Source organism: Triticum dicoccoides, chromosome 5A, assembly GCF_002162155.2.
Source record: "Triticum dicoccoides isolate Atlit2015 ecotype Zavitan chromosome 5A, WEW_v2.0, whole genome shotgun sequence".
NCBI classification, from domain to species: domain Eukaryota; kingdom Viridiplantae; phylum Streptophyta; class Magnoliopsida; order Poales; family Poaceae; genus Triticum; species Triticum dicoccoides.
In genome coordinates this window covers 566606341-566623026 of record NC_041388.1, presented here as the reverse complement: position 1 = coordinate 566623026, position 16686 = coordinate 566606341, and positions in this window count along the sequence as shown.

Sequence of the window (16686 nt, the reverse complement as noted above, 5' to 3'; positions counted from 1 at the left end):
AACCGTGGAAAGGATCAGATTCAACCAAAGTAATTAACTCTGGGTCGACAGAGAATTCATAATCCCTATCATCAATAAAGATAGGCAAATTAGCAAACTTATGATCATATTGCATTCTAGCATTCAGAGATTTTTCTTTATACTTGCATAATAATTTCTCTAGATCGTCTCTATCCTTACAAGCAAGAATATCTCTAGTTGTCTCCTCATTCATAACATAACCTTCCGGTACCTTAGGAAATTCATATCTAGGAAGGCTAGTTCTAGCAGGTGTTTCAGGAGTTTCAGTTTCAAGCTCATCATTAGATTCAACAACATCATGTTGTATTACTCTAGCAATTTGTTTATCAAGAAATTCACCAAGTGGCACATCATCATTATCAAGCAAGGTACTAGCATCATCATAAGCATTATCCATAGAAGAAGTAACATCATCAATAACTTGCGACATATCAGGATTAATAGCATGTGGTGGTGTTGCAAGTTTACTTATAATAGAAGGTGAATCTAAAGTAGAATTGGATGGCAATTCCTTACCTCCCCTCGTCTTTGAGGGAAAAATCTTAGTCTTAGCATCCTTCAGATTCTTCATAGTGATACATTGATAATAATACCAAGTGGCTCAACAAACATAGCTATGCTCCCCGGCAACGGTGCCAGAAAAAAGGTCTTGATAACCCACAAGTGTAGGGGATCGCAACAATTTTCGAGGGTAGAGTATTCAACCCAAATTTATAGATTCGACACAAGGGGAGCCAAAGAATATTTGAAGGTATTAGAAGCTGAGTTGTCAATTCAACCACACTTGGAGATTAATTATCTGCAGCAAAGTGATCAGTAGCAAAGTAATATGATAGTTTTGATAATAGTGACAGCAGTAATGGTAACAGTAACAGTGATAGTAGTAGTTTGTAACAAGTGCAATAGTAACGATAGCAGTGGTAACTTAGCAAGAACAATATATGATAAATTCGTAGGCATTGGATCGGTGACTTGTTGGATGATATTCATCATGAGACAATTATAACCTAGGGCGATACGGCACTAGGTCCAGTTCATCAATATAATGTAGGCATGCATTCCGTAAATAGTCATACGTGCTTATGGAAAGAACTTGCATGACATCTTTTGTCCTACCCTCCCGTGGCAACGGGGTCCATACGGAAATTAAGGGATATTAAGGCCTCCTTTTAATAGAGAACCGGAACAAAGCATTAACACATGGTGAATACATGAACTCCTCAAACTACGTTCATCACCGGGAGTGGTCCCGACTATTGTCACTCCGAGGTTGTCGGATCATAACACGTAGTAGGTGACTATAACTTGCAAGAGCGGATCTAGAACATGGATATAATGGTGATAACATAAACGGTTCAGATCTGAAATCATGGCACCCGGGCCCAAAGTGACAAGCATTAAGCATGGCAAAGTCATAGCAACATCAATCTTAGAACATAGTGGATACTAGGGATCAAGCCCCAACAAAACTAACTCAATTACATGACGAATCTCATCCAACTCCTCACCGATCAGTGAGCCTACGAAGAAATTACTCACTCCCGGTGGGGAGCATCATGGAATTGACGATGGAGAAGGGTTGGTGATGACGAAGAACGAAGACCCTCCCCTCTCCGGAGCCCCAAACGTACTCCAGATCTGGCCCCCAATGAAGAATAGGAGGTGACGGTGGCTCCGTCTCGTGGATCGTGATAATTCTTTCTTCCTGATTCTTTTCTGGAAAAATAGGATTTTATAGCGTCGGTTTCAAGGTCTGTGGGGCCACCAGGTGGGGACAACCCACCTGGGCGCGCCAAGAGGGGGGCACACCCTGGTGGGTTGTGCCCACCCAGGTGCCCCCTCCAGTGGATCTTAGCTCCAGAAATTCTTATTTATTGTATAAAAAATCCTCGCAAAGTTTCGTTCCATTCTGAGAACTTTTATTTCTGCACAAAAACAACACCAGGGTAGTTTTGCTGAAAACAACGTCGGTCCGGGGTTAGTTTCATTCAAATCATGCAAATTAGAGTCCAAAACAAGAGGAAAAGCGTTAGGAAAAGTAGATATGTTGGAGACATATCATTATCTTGCTGTTTTTATATTTTCAGATTGCAAAAACCTATATCTACTTTCCATATTACACTTGTATCACCATCTCTTCGCCGAACTAATGTACCAATACAATTTACCATTGTATTAGGTGTGTTGGGGACACAAGAGACTCTTTGTTATTTGGTTGCAGGGTTGTTTGAGTGAGGCCATCTTCATCCTACGCCTCCCACGGATTGATAAACTTAGGTCATCCACTTGAGGGAAAATTGCTACTGTCCTACAAAACTCTGCACTTGGAGGCCCAACACGAGTCTACAAGAATAAGTTGTGTAGTAGACATCAAGCCCTTTTCTTGCGCCGCTGCCGGGGAGGTGAGTGCTTGAAGGTATATCTTTAGATCTTGCAATTGAATCTTTTAGTTTCTTATTTTATCACTAGTTTGGTTTATTAAAGAAAATAAAAAATGGAATTGAGGTTTCCTCATATTCTTTGTCTTTATCATGTCTTTCTTGAAAATTATGGATTGGAAAACTATGCTCAATTGATAGAAGAAGAATTCAATAAAATGTTTGGCATAAAATCCATGAATCATAAGCATGATTGCAATGTTGCTAGTATGAATTCTTTGGATATCCATCATGCTAATGATACGCAAAGAAATAAGCTTGGGATGCTTTGCTTGATGAAGATGATATTTCTAGTCTCTCAAGTTTTGATGAGAAAACTTATTATGATGATTGCATGCCTCCTATTTATGATGATTACAATGATGAAACTGGGTTTGGAAGAGTGTCAACTCTAGGTAATAATGATCCCACTAGTTTGGAGGGTGTTGAATCTTATTGTGATAATTATGAAAGTGGATTTGGAGAGGTCATAACTTTATTTGATGACGAGTCCACTATTTTGGAAGAGGTTTCAATTGATTATGACAACAAAGTTGCTATCTATGATGATTATTGTGATGACATGTACGCTATAAAGGTAATGATATCCATGAAACTTGTCATGTTCAATTTGATAATGGCAATCAAGTATCACATGATAGTTATTGTGTAGAGTTTGCTCCGACTACTATTCATGAGAATAAATTTGCTTACGTGGAGAGTAATAAAATTTCTATGCTTGCGGGTGATGAAAAGAATACTTTATGTGATAATTATATTGTTGAATTCATTCATGATGCTACTGAAAATTACTATGAGAGAGGAACATATGCTTTTACATATTGCAATAATATCAAGTTTCCTCTCTATGTGTTGAAAGTTTTGAAGTTATGCTTGTTTTGCCTTTCTATGCTAGTTGATTCTTGTTCCCATAAATTGTTTGCTCACAAAATCCTTATGCATAAGAAGTGGGTTAGACTTAAATGTGCTAGTCATATGCTTCATGATGCTCCCATTATGTTTCAATTCTTATCTTCTATGTGAGCATCATTGAAATCATCATGCCTAGCTAAAAAAGACATTAAAGAAAAACACTTGTTGGGAGACAACCCAATATTTATAACTACTGTTTTTGTGTGTACACATGATTAAGCTATTGTAGTAATTATGTTTTATAGATTTTTTCAACAAAGTGCCAAGTAAAGCGCCTTTGGGATAATGTGGATGATAGTTGACTTGATTTTGTGCAAAAACAGAAACTTTTGCGCCCAGTTCTAGAATTACCATAATTCGCTGGGATGGATAAAATCCTGAAATTTTTACACATGATTGATAAAGAAATTGTTTAAGTTGTCCTAATTTTTCAAAACAAAAATAGAGTTACAGATGTATGGTCATTGTTCAGATATTACAAACTGTTCTGTTTTTGACAGATTCTGTTTTCAATGCATAGTTTGCTTGTTTTAGTGTTTCCATAGCTTATATTTAGTGATCTAAATTGTGGAAATGATAAGGCACAATAGTAATTATGTGGAAACAATTATGAATCTTGTCTTTGACAGTACCCAAGTGAATGATTTTCTCTTTATCATACTAACCAATCTCATGAAGTTCCGTTAAGTTTTGTGTGATTGAAATTTTTAAGTTTTGGGTGAGATATCGATATGAGGACCTGCTTCATCGGAAGGGCAACAAGTTTCATGTAGACGCCCTCCGTGATTGAACCCCCTCCGGCAGGGTGCCGAAAAAGGCCATAAGATGGGATATCAGGGCAACAGAGGCTTGCGGCGGCGGAAAAGTATTTTCATGGATGCCTCTGATGTTGGAGGAATATTTGGGTATTTATGAAGCAAAGATTAGGATGAAGGGTCTATGGGGGCCCACAAGCCCCCCCTATGGGATGCCCCCTAGGGCTTGTGGCCACCCTGTAGGGCTTCTGGCCTCCTTTCCAAGTCTCCTGGGTGTCTTCTGGTCCAAGGAAAATCACCGCGAAAGTTTTATTCTATTTGGACTCCATTTGATATTCCTTTTCTGTGAAACTCAAAAATAAGGAAAAACAGAAACTGGCACTGGACTCTAGGTTAATAGGTTAGTCTCAAAAATAATAAAAAATAGCATATTAATGCATATAAAACATCCAAAACAGATAATATAATAGCATGGAACAATAAAAAATTATAGATACATTGGAGATGTATCATCCGGCGACGCGCGTAGGGGATCGTGGCGGCGCATGTCCTGGGTGGCGGCGGCGAAGTAGTTCTTGGACGACGCACCTCCTGGGCGGTGTAGGTGAAAAACTACAACGACGGCTCTGGCAACGCGTAGGCGATGCTCGAAATCACACAGGTTGTCAGCGCAGGTGCAGGTGAAAAACTAAGAATGGCGGCCCTGGCGATGCGCATGCGATGCATGGAATCACACAGGTCGGCAGCGCAGGTGCAGGTGGGCAGCACCACAATTTCTATTCACGCTGGTGGGCGGAGATTCGTACAGTTGGCAGGCGCCTGCCCTAGCGACACTCAGATGACGGGCGGAGGAAGAAGATGGAGACATGGAGCTATTTGAAGCATGTTTGAAATTCCAATTTTTTTCTTTTGCAAAATTACAATTACACCGCACGTCCGCATTCTTTTCTAGGTGAAGGGAATAATTATTTAGGACGACAGCTGAAATGAAGGAGAGAGGCTAGCGATGGAAGAGGAAAGACGAAGTAGAGAAGCTAGTAATAGCCGGTTGAGAAGAAAAGCTAAAGTATATTATCGATGAAACACCAAAAAGATATGAAAATGATAAATCCTGAATCGTTTGGGATTTGATCATGTTGAATCAAATGTTTTCAATGTTAACTTTAGTGGCGTGTGGATGGCAAATTTAGTTGACGTGCACGCCAATTTTCTGATAAAATACAATGAGCACAGAGTTATCATGCTTGCCAACTAAAATTGTCATTCTCGCGTCACCAAAATTGCCATAATTTTTTTTCGATATGTCATGGTCAAAATCCGGATGTTCGGCGTTATTGGGGTCTAAAAGATAAGGGCGATGCATATAAATAAACAAAATAATGTCATGGCGTGCTTCGTGCCTAATTTTCTTAGCTCCACACACTACAAAAAAAAAGACACATCCGTGACATTTTGGGCCGAACGAATTTTTTTCCTGTCATACATATGACACTTCTATGACGATAATTGTGACAAAACCCGGTATCATCATAGATGTGGTGGGCTCCTACTTCTATGACAAAAAATCATGACAGAAAATGGGCTTTTCGTCCTGGGCGGGCCGGAGACGCAGCTGCATGACATTCTTTGGGCCGTCCATGATGGAAAAAACCGTGGTAGAAGCGAGGGGGAGGAAAATTTTGGGGAGTTACCGGTTATGGTGGGAGGTCGGGGGCCAAGCGATGTGCGTTTCTCTCGTACACGTACGTGCGTGTGTGCGAGGCGTTGGCTCTAACTGAACCCGAGCGAGGCGTTGGGCTCTAACTGAACCCGAACGATTGCACTGCAGGCTACGCGTTACAGAACCCGAGCGATCGATTGATGGCTGTTAACTGAACCCGATCGAGCGATTCCTTTGCTACTGCTGCTAACTGAAGCCGATCGATGGGATGAACAATGAGCGTTGCGGGGGGGTTTGGATGAACAGTGAGCGGTGGCGTTTCCTCTGGATGAACAGGACCCCTTGGTGTGGTGGAGGGCTGGATGAACAGTAGATGGTGGAGGGGTGCCCGTGGAGGGGTGGATGAACAGGAGCCCATGGTGTAGAGGGCTGGATGAACAGTGTGGAGGGGTGCCCGTGGAGGGGTGGTTGAACAGGACCCCGTGGTGTGGAGGGCTGGATGAACAGTAGACGATGGAGGGGTGCCCGTGGAGGGGTGGTTGAACAGGACCCTGTGGTGTGGAGGGCTGGATAAACAGTAGACGGTGGAGGGGTGGTTGAACAGTAGCCGGTGGAGTAGCGCGCGGTGGAGGCTGGATGAACAGGAGCCCATGGAGGCTGGATGAACAGGAGCCCGTGGAGGCTGGATGGACAGGAGCCTGTGGAGGCTGGAGGAGGTCGATAGTGGAGATGAACAGTATCCCGTGGATTCCCGTTTTGCGGTACGCCACACCCCTCCCGATGAACAGGACCCCCGTTTCGACCGTAGCGCTCCAACACAAGTCCGTTTCCTCCGTTTTGCGGTACGCCACACCCCTCTCGATCAACAGGACCCCCGTTTCGACCGTAGGAGGTCCGTTTCCTCCGTTTTGCGGTACGCCACACCCCTCCCGATCAACAGGACCCCCGTTTCGACCGTAGGAGGTCTGTTTCCTCCGTTTTGCGGTACGCCACACCCCTCTCGATGAACAGGATCCCGTTTCGAACGTGGCTGGTCGAACACAAGGCCGTTTCCTCCATTCTGCGGTACGCCATGCCTCGTTTCCATCGCCTGTTCCGTCCAAGCCCTCCCGATGAACACGACGCATTCCGTTGCCTCCCCATGAACACGACGCATTCCGTTGCCTCCCCATGAACACGACGCATTCCGTTGCCTCCCCATGAACACGACGATGACGCTGTTTCTCCGTTCCGACCCGGCCATGTACACGAGCCCTCGCCGTACGTATGCATGAGTAGGCGTTCGAGACCCCGCCCGTATGTACACATACGTGGCCGTATTTTCTTTCTTGCACCCTGACCGCTGTACGTACGTGTACATGCTATGTGCGCGCCTCTACTACGACACGTGCGCGCCTCTACATCGACCAGTTTATATGTACGTACACGTTCGTGACCAGAATGACAACGCTAGGTACGCTTCGACCAGGTGGGTCCCGACTATCAGGCACTTCCTTGCATGCGAAGATGTAGCTGGTGGGTCCCAGCAGTCAGGGGGGCGAATCTTTTTGCGTGCAAAGGTGTAGCTGGTGGGTCCCAGCAGTCAGGGGGGAAACGTTTTTTTCGCGGAATATGGTGGCCCATCCAGTGGGTCCCCGTTGTCAGGTGGAGGAATAATTATTTTGCACATAATAAGGAGGCACTTCCTTGCTGCGGCCGTGGACCCAACTGTCAGCCTCTCCACGTACAGTCCACATCCGATGGAAGTCATTCCTTGACCACGTTGACCACGCCGCACCGAGAGCACCAGGGCGGTGGACGACGGCGAGGCCTAGGAAGGGAACGACGGGGAGCCGGGGAAGACGCGTCAGTGGAAGCCCGCGCGGAGAGGAGTACGAGAATTCACTGGTTTGGGTGCGGTGTGAGGCTGCCGTCACCGCAGGGCCTGGCCAGCGGTGGGAATAGTAGGGGGCGGTGAGGCCTCCGCGGCAGCACAGCCGACCACAGGAGGCAGGAGCATGCGACATGACCGGCGCTGCTTTGGGCGGCTGGAGCAAGAAGACCAGAGGTTGAAGAAGCATTGCGGCCATTGGATGGACATCGTACGGTCACTAGAGCTAGAATCGTTCATATTGAGTAAAGTTGACAAAGGCCCCCGTCCCAGTCAACTTAGTAGGCCCACAAGTTAGCCTCCCACCATGGTGGGTCCCAGCTAGCAGGGGGAGTATTCATTTTTTGTGCGTAATAAGGAGGCACTTCCGGTGGGCCCGAGCTGACAGCAGGGGGAACGTTTTTTTTGCGAAATACGCTGGCCTGTCCGGTGGGTCCGAGCAGTCAGGGGGAAACATTTTTTTTCACGAAATAAGGTGGCCCGTCCGGTGGGTCCCTGCTGTAAGGTGGAGGAATAATTATTTTGCGCGTAATAAGGAGGCACTTCCTTGTGGCCGCCTGGACCCAGCTATCAGCCTCTCCACGAACAGTACTCTTCCGATGGAAGTTGGTCGTTGACCACGCCGCGCCGAGAGCACCTGGGCGGTGGTCTAGACGACGGCGAGGCCTAGGAAGGGGATGACGCGGAGCCGGGGAAGACGCAACAGTGGAAGCCCGTGCGGAGAAGAGTACGAGGGTTCATTGGTTCGGCTGCGGTGTGAGGCTGCCGTCGCTGCAGAATAACAGGGGGTGTGGGTGAGTGGAGGGATGGCTGGCCAGCGGTGGGAGTAGTATGGGGGCGGTGAGGCCTTCGCGGTAGCACAGCCGGCCATGGGAGGCAGGAGCAGGCGGCACGACTGGCGCTGCTTTGGGCGGCTGGACCAAGAAGACCAGAGGTTGAAGAAGCACTACGGTCGTTGGATGGACATCATACGGTCACTGAAGCTAGAAACATTTATTATTCACTAAGTTGACAAAGCCCTTGGTTCGCTCCAACTTAGTAGGCCCACAGGTCAGCCTCCGAAAAGGTGCGCCCAAGATGTCAGGGGGAGGAACCATTTTTTGGGCGGCCGAAGCTAAGAATATCCGAGATTGAAGAAGAAGCACGACATCCGTTGGATAGACATCCAACAGCCACTGCTGCTAGAACCGTGTGTTGACTATAATAACTTGGCAAAGCCTTGCATACGCGTCAACTTATTTTTTTAGGTGACGCGTCACTTAGTAGGCCCACAAGTGTGTGATAGAGAACTTATAGCCCATTTGCGTTTTGTAAGAATGTACAACCCATTTTGGAATTCTAATGGAATTTACAACAGCCCATTTACAGTTTGTTAAAAGTACAACCCATTTTCTAGCTAGGACAATGGTTAATAATTTCAACCAACCGTTGAAGACATAATTCAATAAAATTTCCCACATTTTGATGGGCTCCGAAATATTTTTATCCCGAAATTTCTAGTCAGATTAGATATAAATTTGTATTACGTAAAAATCCAACGAAACATTGCGTGCGCAACAATGAAAATTTAAGATTTTCAAAATCCATAAATAATATTTTATAAACTAATTTCGTGTTTGGTGCATTTTTTATAGTTACTGCCCAGCTTTTATAATTACATCCCATTTATTATTTTTTAAAGCCCATTTTCCTGTTAAGCCTAATGCATCCCTCCTAGGAAAGATTTGCAGCCCAGCGGGGCGGAGAATAACAAGTTGACCTTGCCTTGGTATTCCTCAAAAAGATGTACAGCTGGGCTAGCCATTTTCATCTTGAAAAAAATTAGTATCTGGGCTGGATATCTGGCCTGGGCTAGACGGGCCACAGCCCGCCCAGTTAATACCCTGCTCTCCTCTGAACAACAACGAAATCATCGCCAAGAAAAACTCTACAGTGCTCACGCCTCAAAAACATAAATACTGCTCGAGCTACTTGGTCCCAGCTGTCGGCCGCACCTTGTGCAATTCTCTCGTTTATATTGACTAGATAGGTTGACAATGGTGTGGGACCATGATGTCAGGAAACCAGGAGAAAGCAAAAAAAATATAGTTGTACATAATAAGGAGGCACTTGCGTACGTACGGCTATGGCCCTAATGGGTCCCTAGTGTCATCCAGTCAAAATAAAGTCATCTCCTGAATCCTCATGTTCGTTGACGATGTTGACAATGCTCGGCGCCACGGTGAGCGCAACAACTCGAAGGACAACGGAGAGGGCCTCGCGGGCCCTACGGATGGTCTGATACAGCGCCCGCTACTCATTCAGGAAGCCAGTATCATCGGACACCTATGAGCACCTTTGAGAAACTGAGACGGCATGAAACGGTAAGGCCGCGCTTGGGAGCTCTGGTTTATTTCAAACCTATATTAACATACAAGTGTAATTTACTCGTCATCGAAAACAACGCGTAAAATACAGGCGTAATGAAACCAAGGGCCCGAGGTCTGTAAGTAAAACCGGCGGGTTACGCGTGTAATTTGAGAGACCAGTGTATATTTTATGAGCACTCCTATATGGATGACATTACCAGACGATACATGCACGATGTGCGTATCATGCCATCCATGGGCAAGGCTGAAACAACAGCTAACGGTAGGATTAGCAACCGTCCGAGTGTCGTTCAGCGTTTTTATCGTGTGTCAAGTACTTCTGATATTTTACTAGTCGAAATCGACCAACCAAGCGCCTTCGCCCGAGACCATCTGCTTTAATTTACAAGCGTCAGTTTTACAAGCGGTTTTGGTTGGAAAACAACGATCCAATCACGACCTAATCTCATGAGTTGGTCGGAAGATTATATGGTTTCACGTCTAACCTACCCGACTTGTCGTATAGGCTATGAATGAAACATCAGATGATGAACTTCTTAAGCACGGAAACAACAGAAGAGGATGATCTTCTTAAAAAGCAAATCACTGGTATTAGATCGACATGCAAAACAATACGAAGCATTATTCTCAGGAGGCACGGTGAACAGCTCGTGATGCCGCATGCCACAACATTCCAAGCTCAACTTTGCAATCAAACACAAGGCTTGGCATTACATAGACAATATTCAGAACAAACTCTTAACACAGGAATATCTCAGCAGAGTAACTATTTACTTCTAAACTGAACACAGGAATAGGAAAAAACACTTGACGCTGCTCACAACAAGGGCGTCCCACTCAAAAATATCAAATGCATGCCTTCTGGCTAACATCAATGAGCAAATTTTGACAAGGTTTTCCAATTCCAATATATTAAACTAACGTCTTCTTGCTAACATCAATGATTAAACTTTGACAAGATTTTCCCATTCAAAATATGTAATGCCTATGATCGTGGAGTCCTGTCGCTTCTTGCTAACATCAATGATTAAACTTTGACAAGCTTTTCCCATTCAAAATATGTAATGCCTATGATCGTGGAGTCCTGTCGCTTCTTGTACTTGTTTGGGAACTTCTTGCCCAGGGCGCTTCACGTGTTGTTAAATTGCCAATGGTCTCTGCAGACTAGTCATGTCACCGGTGTCTAATATTTATGGCACCGGCTATAGCAATGGAGGGATTCGGTGCCAAACTAAGAAAAGGTGAAATTGGCACCTCTTTTGGCCTACATAGTGGAAGGCCTAATACTCTGTAAAGCTTTTCGGTCATTCCTTCTATAATGTAGTGCAAACAATGACTACTTCTTTCTACAAAGTGGAATGACCAACTGGGCCCAGTAATGCAGCAGTTTGCCTTGGACACATTGGCTCCTTTTGTGCTGTTGAACTAAAATCGAAGACGGAATAAAACCGAGCTTTAATTTTGATCCCCGTAAGCAACAAAAGGTATAAGGGAAACAATTACTGAGAAATAACGGTTGATGACTTGTACTCCCAGAAGAAAAACATCTACTTATCTACCTTATCTTAATGGGAAACAAAGCAGGAGAGTAGCAATTCTCAATCAGTGTGATTCATTCATATTAACTAAGACATTATCTTAACAATGCCTTGTTTCAAGATGTATAAAGAACGAAAAAGCAGAAAAGTATCATTCCTAAAACAATACGACTGATTCATTTTAACAGAGACATTATCTTAACAATACCTTGGTTAAACATGTAGAAAGAACTACAAAGCAGGATAGTACCATTTGTAAAACACTGTAAGTCTGTAACTGATATATAATAATAGAGACATTATCTGAACAGTACATTTCTTAAACATGTACTCCGTCCGATCCCTAACAGAAATGGTACTCCTGCCGATCCCTAACAAGTGTTTGCAGTTTTGAACTAAGATTCAGTTCCAGGGTAGAGTGGGCGCAACAACAGTATGTGCTTCCATCTACTTATAAAGGGGGTGATGCAGAGTTTGTTGTAACAAAGCAACAAGCATCATGTCTGGGTTGGTTCCATTTTTGTTCACTACTTAATGGGAAAAGACAGCAATACAATAGCTTCAATTCAACATTTATTTAAAACAGTACCAATACAAGTAGCACAACATCTCAAAGCACACTGCACATCATGTGGATGAAGGCCTGTACTGACCTTTCATGAGACCGACAACGATAAAATACGAATCTACCAACACGAATAGGAAATCCAATCTCGTTTTATGCAGTTGCACTAAAATCAAGCAAAGTGTTTCGCGTAGCGAAGCAAAATGTCGCAATAGCAACAAGTTGAATAGATATCCCTGTATAAACAGAGGCAAAAAAGGAATCAATTACTGGCTAATAAAGGAGGATGAAACATGCGGCCACAAAAATGGTAATCCCGCCAATTCCTAACAAGTGTTGCAGTTTTGAAATAAGATTCAGTAGTTAATTTTGAGAGTGGCATCAATTACTGGCTTATAAAGGGGGTGATGCTGAATTTGTTGTAACAACGCAACAAGCATCACGTTTGGGTTGATCCCATTTTTGTTCACTATTTAATGGGAAAAGACAACAATACAATAGCTTTAATTCATCATTTATTTAAAACAGTACCAATACAAGTAGCATAGAATCTCAAAACACACTGCACGATCATGTGGATGAAGGCAAGTACCAACCTATCATGACACACACAAGATCACGTATGAATCTGCCAACACGAATAGGAAATCCAATCTCATTTTGTGCAGTTGCATTGAAATCAAGCAAAGTGTTTCGCGTAGTGAAGCAAAATATCACAATAGCAACAAGTTGAATAGATATCCCTGTATAAACAGAGGCAAAAAAGGAATCAATTACTGGCTAATAAAGGAGGATGAAACATGCGGCCACAAAAATGGTAATCCCGCCAATCCCTAACAAGTGTTGCAGTTTTGAAATAAGATTCAGTAGTTAATTCTGAGAGTGGCATCAATTACTGGCTTATAAAGGGGTGATGCTGAATTTGTTGTAACAAAGCAACAAGCATCATGTCTGGGTTGGTCCCATTTTTGTTCACTACTTAATGGGAAAAGACATCAATACAATAGCTTCAATTCATCATTTATTTAAAACAGTACCAATACAAGTAGCACATCATCTCAAAGCACACTGCACAATCATGTGGATGAAGGCCTGTACTGACCTTTCATGAGACGACCAACATAAAATACGAATCTACCAACACGAATAGGAATCCCAATCAAGTTTTGTGCAGTTGCACCGAAATCAAGCAAAGTTGCCGGTGTGACATTTAAGTTTTCTATAACAACAAGTTGAATAGATATCCCTGTTTTAAGAGGCAAAAAAGAAAACAATTACTGGCCAATAAAGGAGGATGAAACATGCGGCCACAAAAAGAAGCATCTACCTTATCTTGATGGAAAACAAAGTATAGGACAGTAGCATTTCTAAAATGGTTGCATTGATTCATATTAACAGAGAAATTCTTTAAAACTGATCAATAGTTAATTTGAGATTAACAACAGCAAAATAGCTGCATCGGACATGCCAGCACCATGTGCGTGCACACGTATAAATGGGTGATGCAGAGTATGTAGCCAAGCAGCATATATGCGCTGGTCCCATATTTGTTCTCTTTGAACCTTCTTCCTATGTGAGGGCAGCAAATCTAGTCGTGCACAAACTACCCGACCCCCCAGTTTCTTTCCTTTTTCAACAAAGAGATCGGTTCCTTACAGATGTGTGTACTGGGTTACCCCCTTTTTTCCCTTTTTCGACCTACAAAGCGGCTGGATAGCTAGTCTATACTACTTTCCGCCCCTCCTTTCCTCATTGAACCACGTCCTAGATTCTTGCTCCAGCCCACCGCACCCTTCTTTCCTCTTTGAACCAAGACCTAGATTCGACTACAGATCGAAAAAGATCCACATGCAGCTAGAGCAACAACGGTTTCAAAGAAACTTATACCTTAGGGTCGTCGGGATGTGGTAAGGCGTGCGGCGGGAGGCTGGATCTGCCCACACTACGTATGGCAGCGAGGAAGAAGGGGTTGGTGGCCCTCCCGCACAGGCGCTGGGTGAAAGAGAACAGCGCAGCCGGCAATGGATTACCTCCCTCGCCGAAGGCGATAGAGTGAACGCTGCACCTCCCCCCCTTCCCGGTGCGACGGGATACGGACGCCTGCTTCACCAGTTGTGAGGGGGGAGAGAGAGACAAGAGGCCAACACAGTCTTGTTTAGATCTGGTGAAGAGAGGGTGAGAGACTGTGAATATAGCAAACCCTAGCAAATGAACACTGAGCCTCCAGCGTGTAACATATATGTAGTGCAGCGAGCGTGTGGAGAGTGCAAACCCTAGCGAACAAGCGCTGAGGCTCCCACTTATATATATACTACTGTAGTACGGACTGAGCTCTGGTGCCTTCACTGCACTTACTTTTGGCTGTATGACAGGTGAACCAGCCACATTTTGGGCCCACCTGTCGTAAATCCAAAGGCAGGTGCACTAAGGCAATGAAGCTGCGTCCATATAGTACTCTCGTGTATATGACTAAAATATAGTGGAGTGGTTTTCTTATTCTCTCCATAACAATCGTTTTAAATTGTGTAAGTACGAAACGAAACTCTTTATTTAATGTACAGTGAAGAAAACTAATACTACTTCCGATGAACTAACGATCCACGCCCACGCGTCCTGGTCGCACTTCCTGTCCTTCACGTGTGGTACACTACCCTCCCTTAAGTGAACAACCACACATGCACCAAATTATCGAAAAAGTGTGAGAGCGTGTATAAATAAAGAAATTTAATTTCAATTATCAGAAAGGTTTGAGAGTATTACAAAGTTTGACTTCAGTCAAATCTAATATGCGGAGTAAATAAAAATGGAGGGCTACTACGTCCATCCGGGTTTTTAGTCCACACCATTTTTTAAATCAAAGTTAATAACTGGACAAATAAAATTACAGGGGTGCCGGAGACAAAGTTGTGAGAAGGCTTAGAAATCAATACAAAACTTATGCTCTTAGTACCAACGTCGATCCTTCTTCGAGGAAACATTTGGTTCATAGCCAATTTGTGTGATAAAATTGCACCAACGTGAAAGACGACTGTGTCTCCAACGCAACCAAGGTGAACTGACGAAGGATATCATCTTTGTGTGTAACAAGCAAAGAGCACTGATGGAAGATAGCTTGTTTTTCGTCGAAATCGATCAGCTTCACCAGTCGACGCAACCATGACGCGCAAACATGAGCATCGATAGGTCATTGTGGTGATGCATTGTAACGCCCTCGATGCGGCTATATCTTCCACGTGGCGAAGCACGACTTAGAGGCATAACCGCATTGAAAGCAATGTCGCAAGTGAGGTAATCTTCGCACAACCCATGTAATACATAAGGGAAAGAGGTACATAGTTGGCTTACAATCCCCACGTCACACAATACATGAATAAAGCATTACATCATCCAGATACAATCAAGGTCCGGCTACGGAACCAAAATAAAAGAAGACTACCCCAAATGCTACACAGATCCCCGATCGCCCCAACTGGCCTCCACTACTGATCAACTGAAACAAAACAACACAATGAACTAGATCTTCATCGAGCTCCTCCTTGAGCTTGGTTGATTCACCTGGAGTGGTATCATCGGCACCTGCAAACTGGTTTTGGAAGTAATCTATGAGTCACGGGGACTCAGCAATCCACCCTCGTGATCAAGACTATTTAAGCTTATAGGAAGGGTAAAAGGTATGTGGTGGAGCTGCAGCAAGAGACTAGCATATTTGGTGGCTAACATACGCAAAAGAGAGCGAGAAGAGAAGGCAAAAGCACGATCAATGAACTATGATCAATAAGTGATCCTAGAACAACCCACGTCAAGCATTACTCCAACACCGTGTTCACTTCCCGGATTCCGCCGAGAAGAGACCATCACGGTTACACATGCGGTTGATGTGTTTTATTTCAGTTAGGGTTTAGGTTTTCTACAACCGGACATTAACAAATTCCCATCTGCCCATAACCGCGGGCACGACTTTTAAAAGTTCAAATTCCTGCAGGGGTGTCCCAACTTAGCCCATCACAAGCTCTCATGGTCAACGAAGGATATTCCTTCTCCTAGGAAGACCCGATCAGGCTCGGAATCCCAGTTACAAGACATCCTCGACAATGGTAAAACAAGTCCAACAACACCGCCCGAATGTGCCGACAAATCCCGATAGGAGCTACACATATCTCGTTCTCAGGGCACACTCAGATGAGCGCTCCATACAACTAAAACCAAACCTCGAGCGCTGCACAGGGCTCTAGTTTGGACCAACACTCAAAGGAGCACTGGCCCGGGGGGTGGTTAAAATAATGATGACCCTCGGGAGCGCGACTCCCAAGGGAAAAGAGGCTAGGTGGCGAATGTTAAAACCAATGTTGGGCATTGCTGGAGGAGTTTTATTCAAGGTGAACTGTCAAGGGGTTCCCATTATAACCCAACCGTGTAAGGAACGCAAAATCCGGGAACATAACACCGATATGACGGAAACTAGGGCGGCAAGAGTGGAACAAAACACCAGGCATAAGGCCGAGCCTTCCACCCTTTACCAAGTATATAGTTGCATTAATTAAATAAGAGATATTGTGAT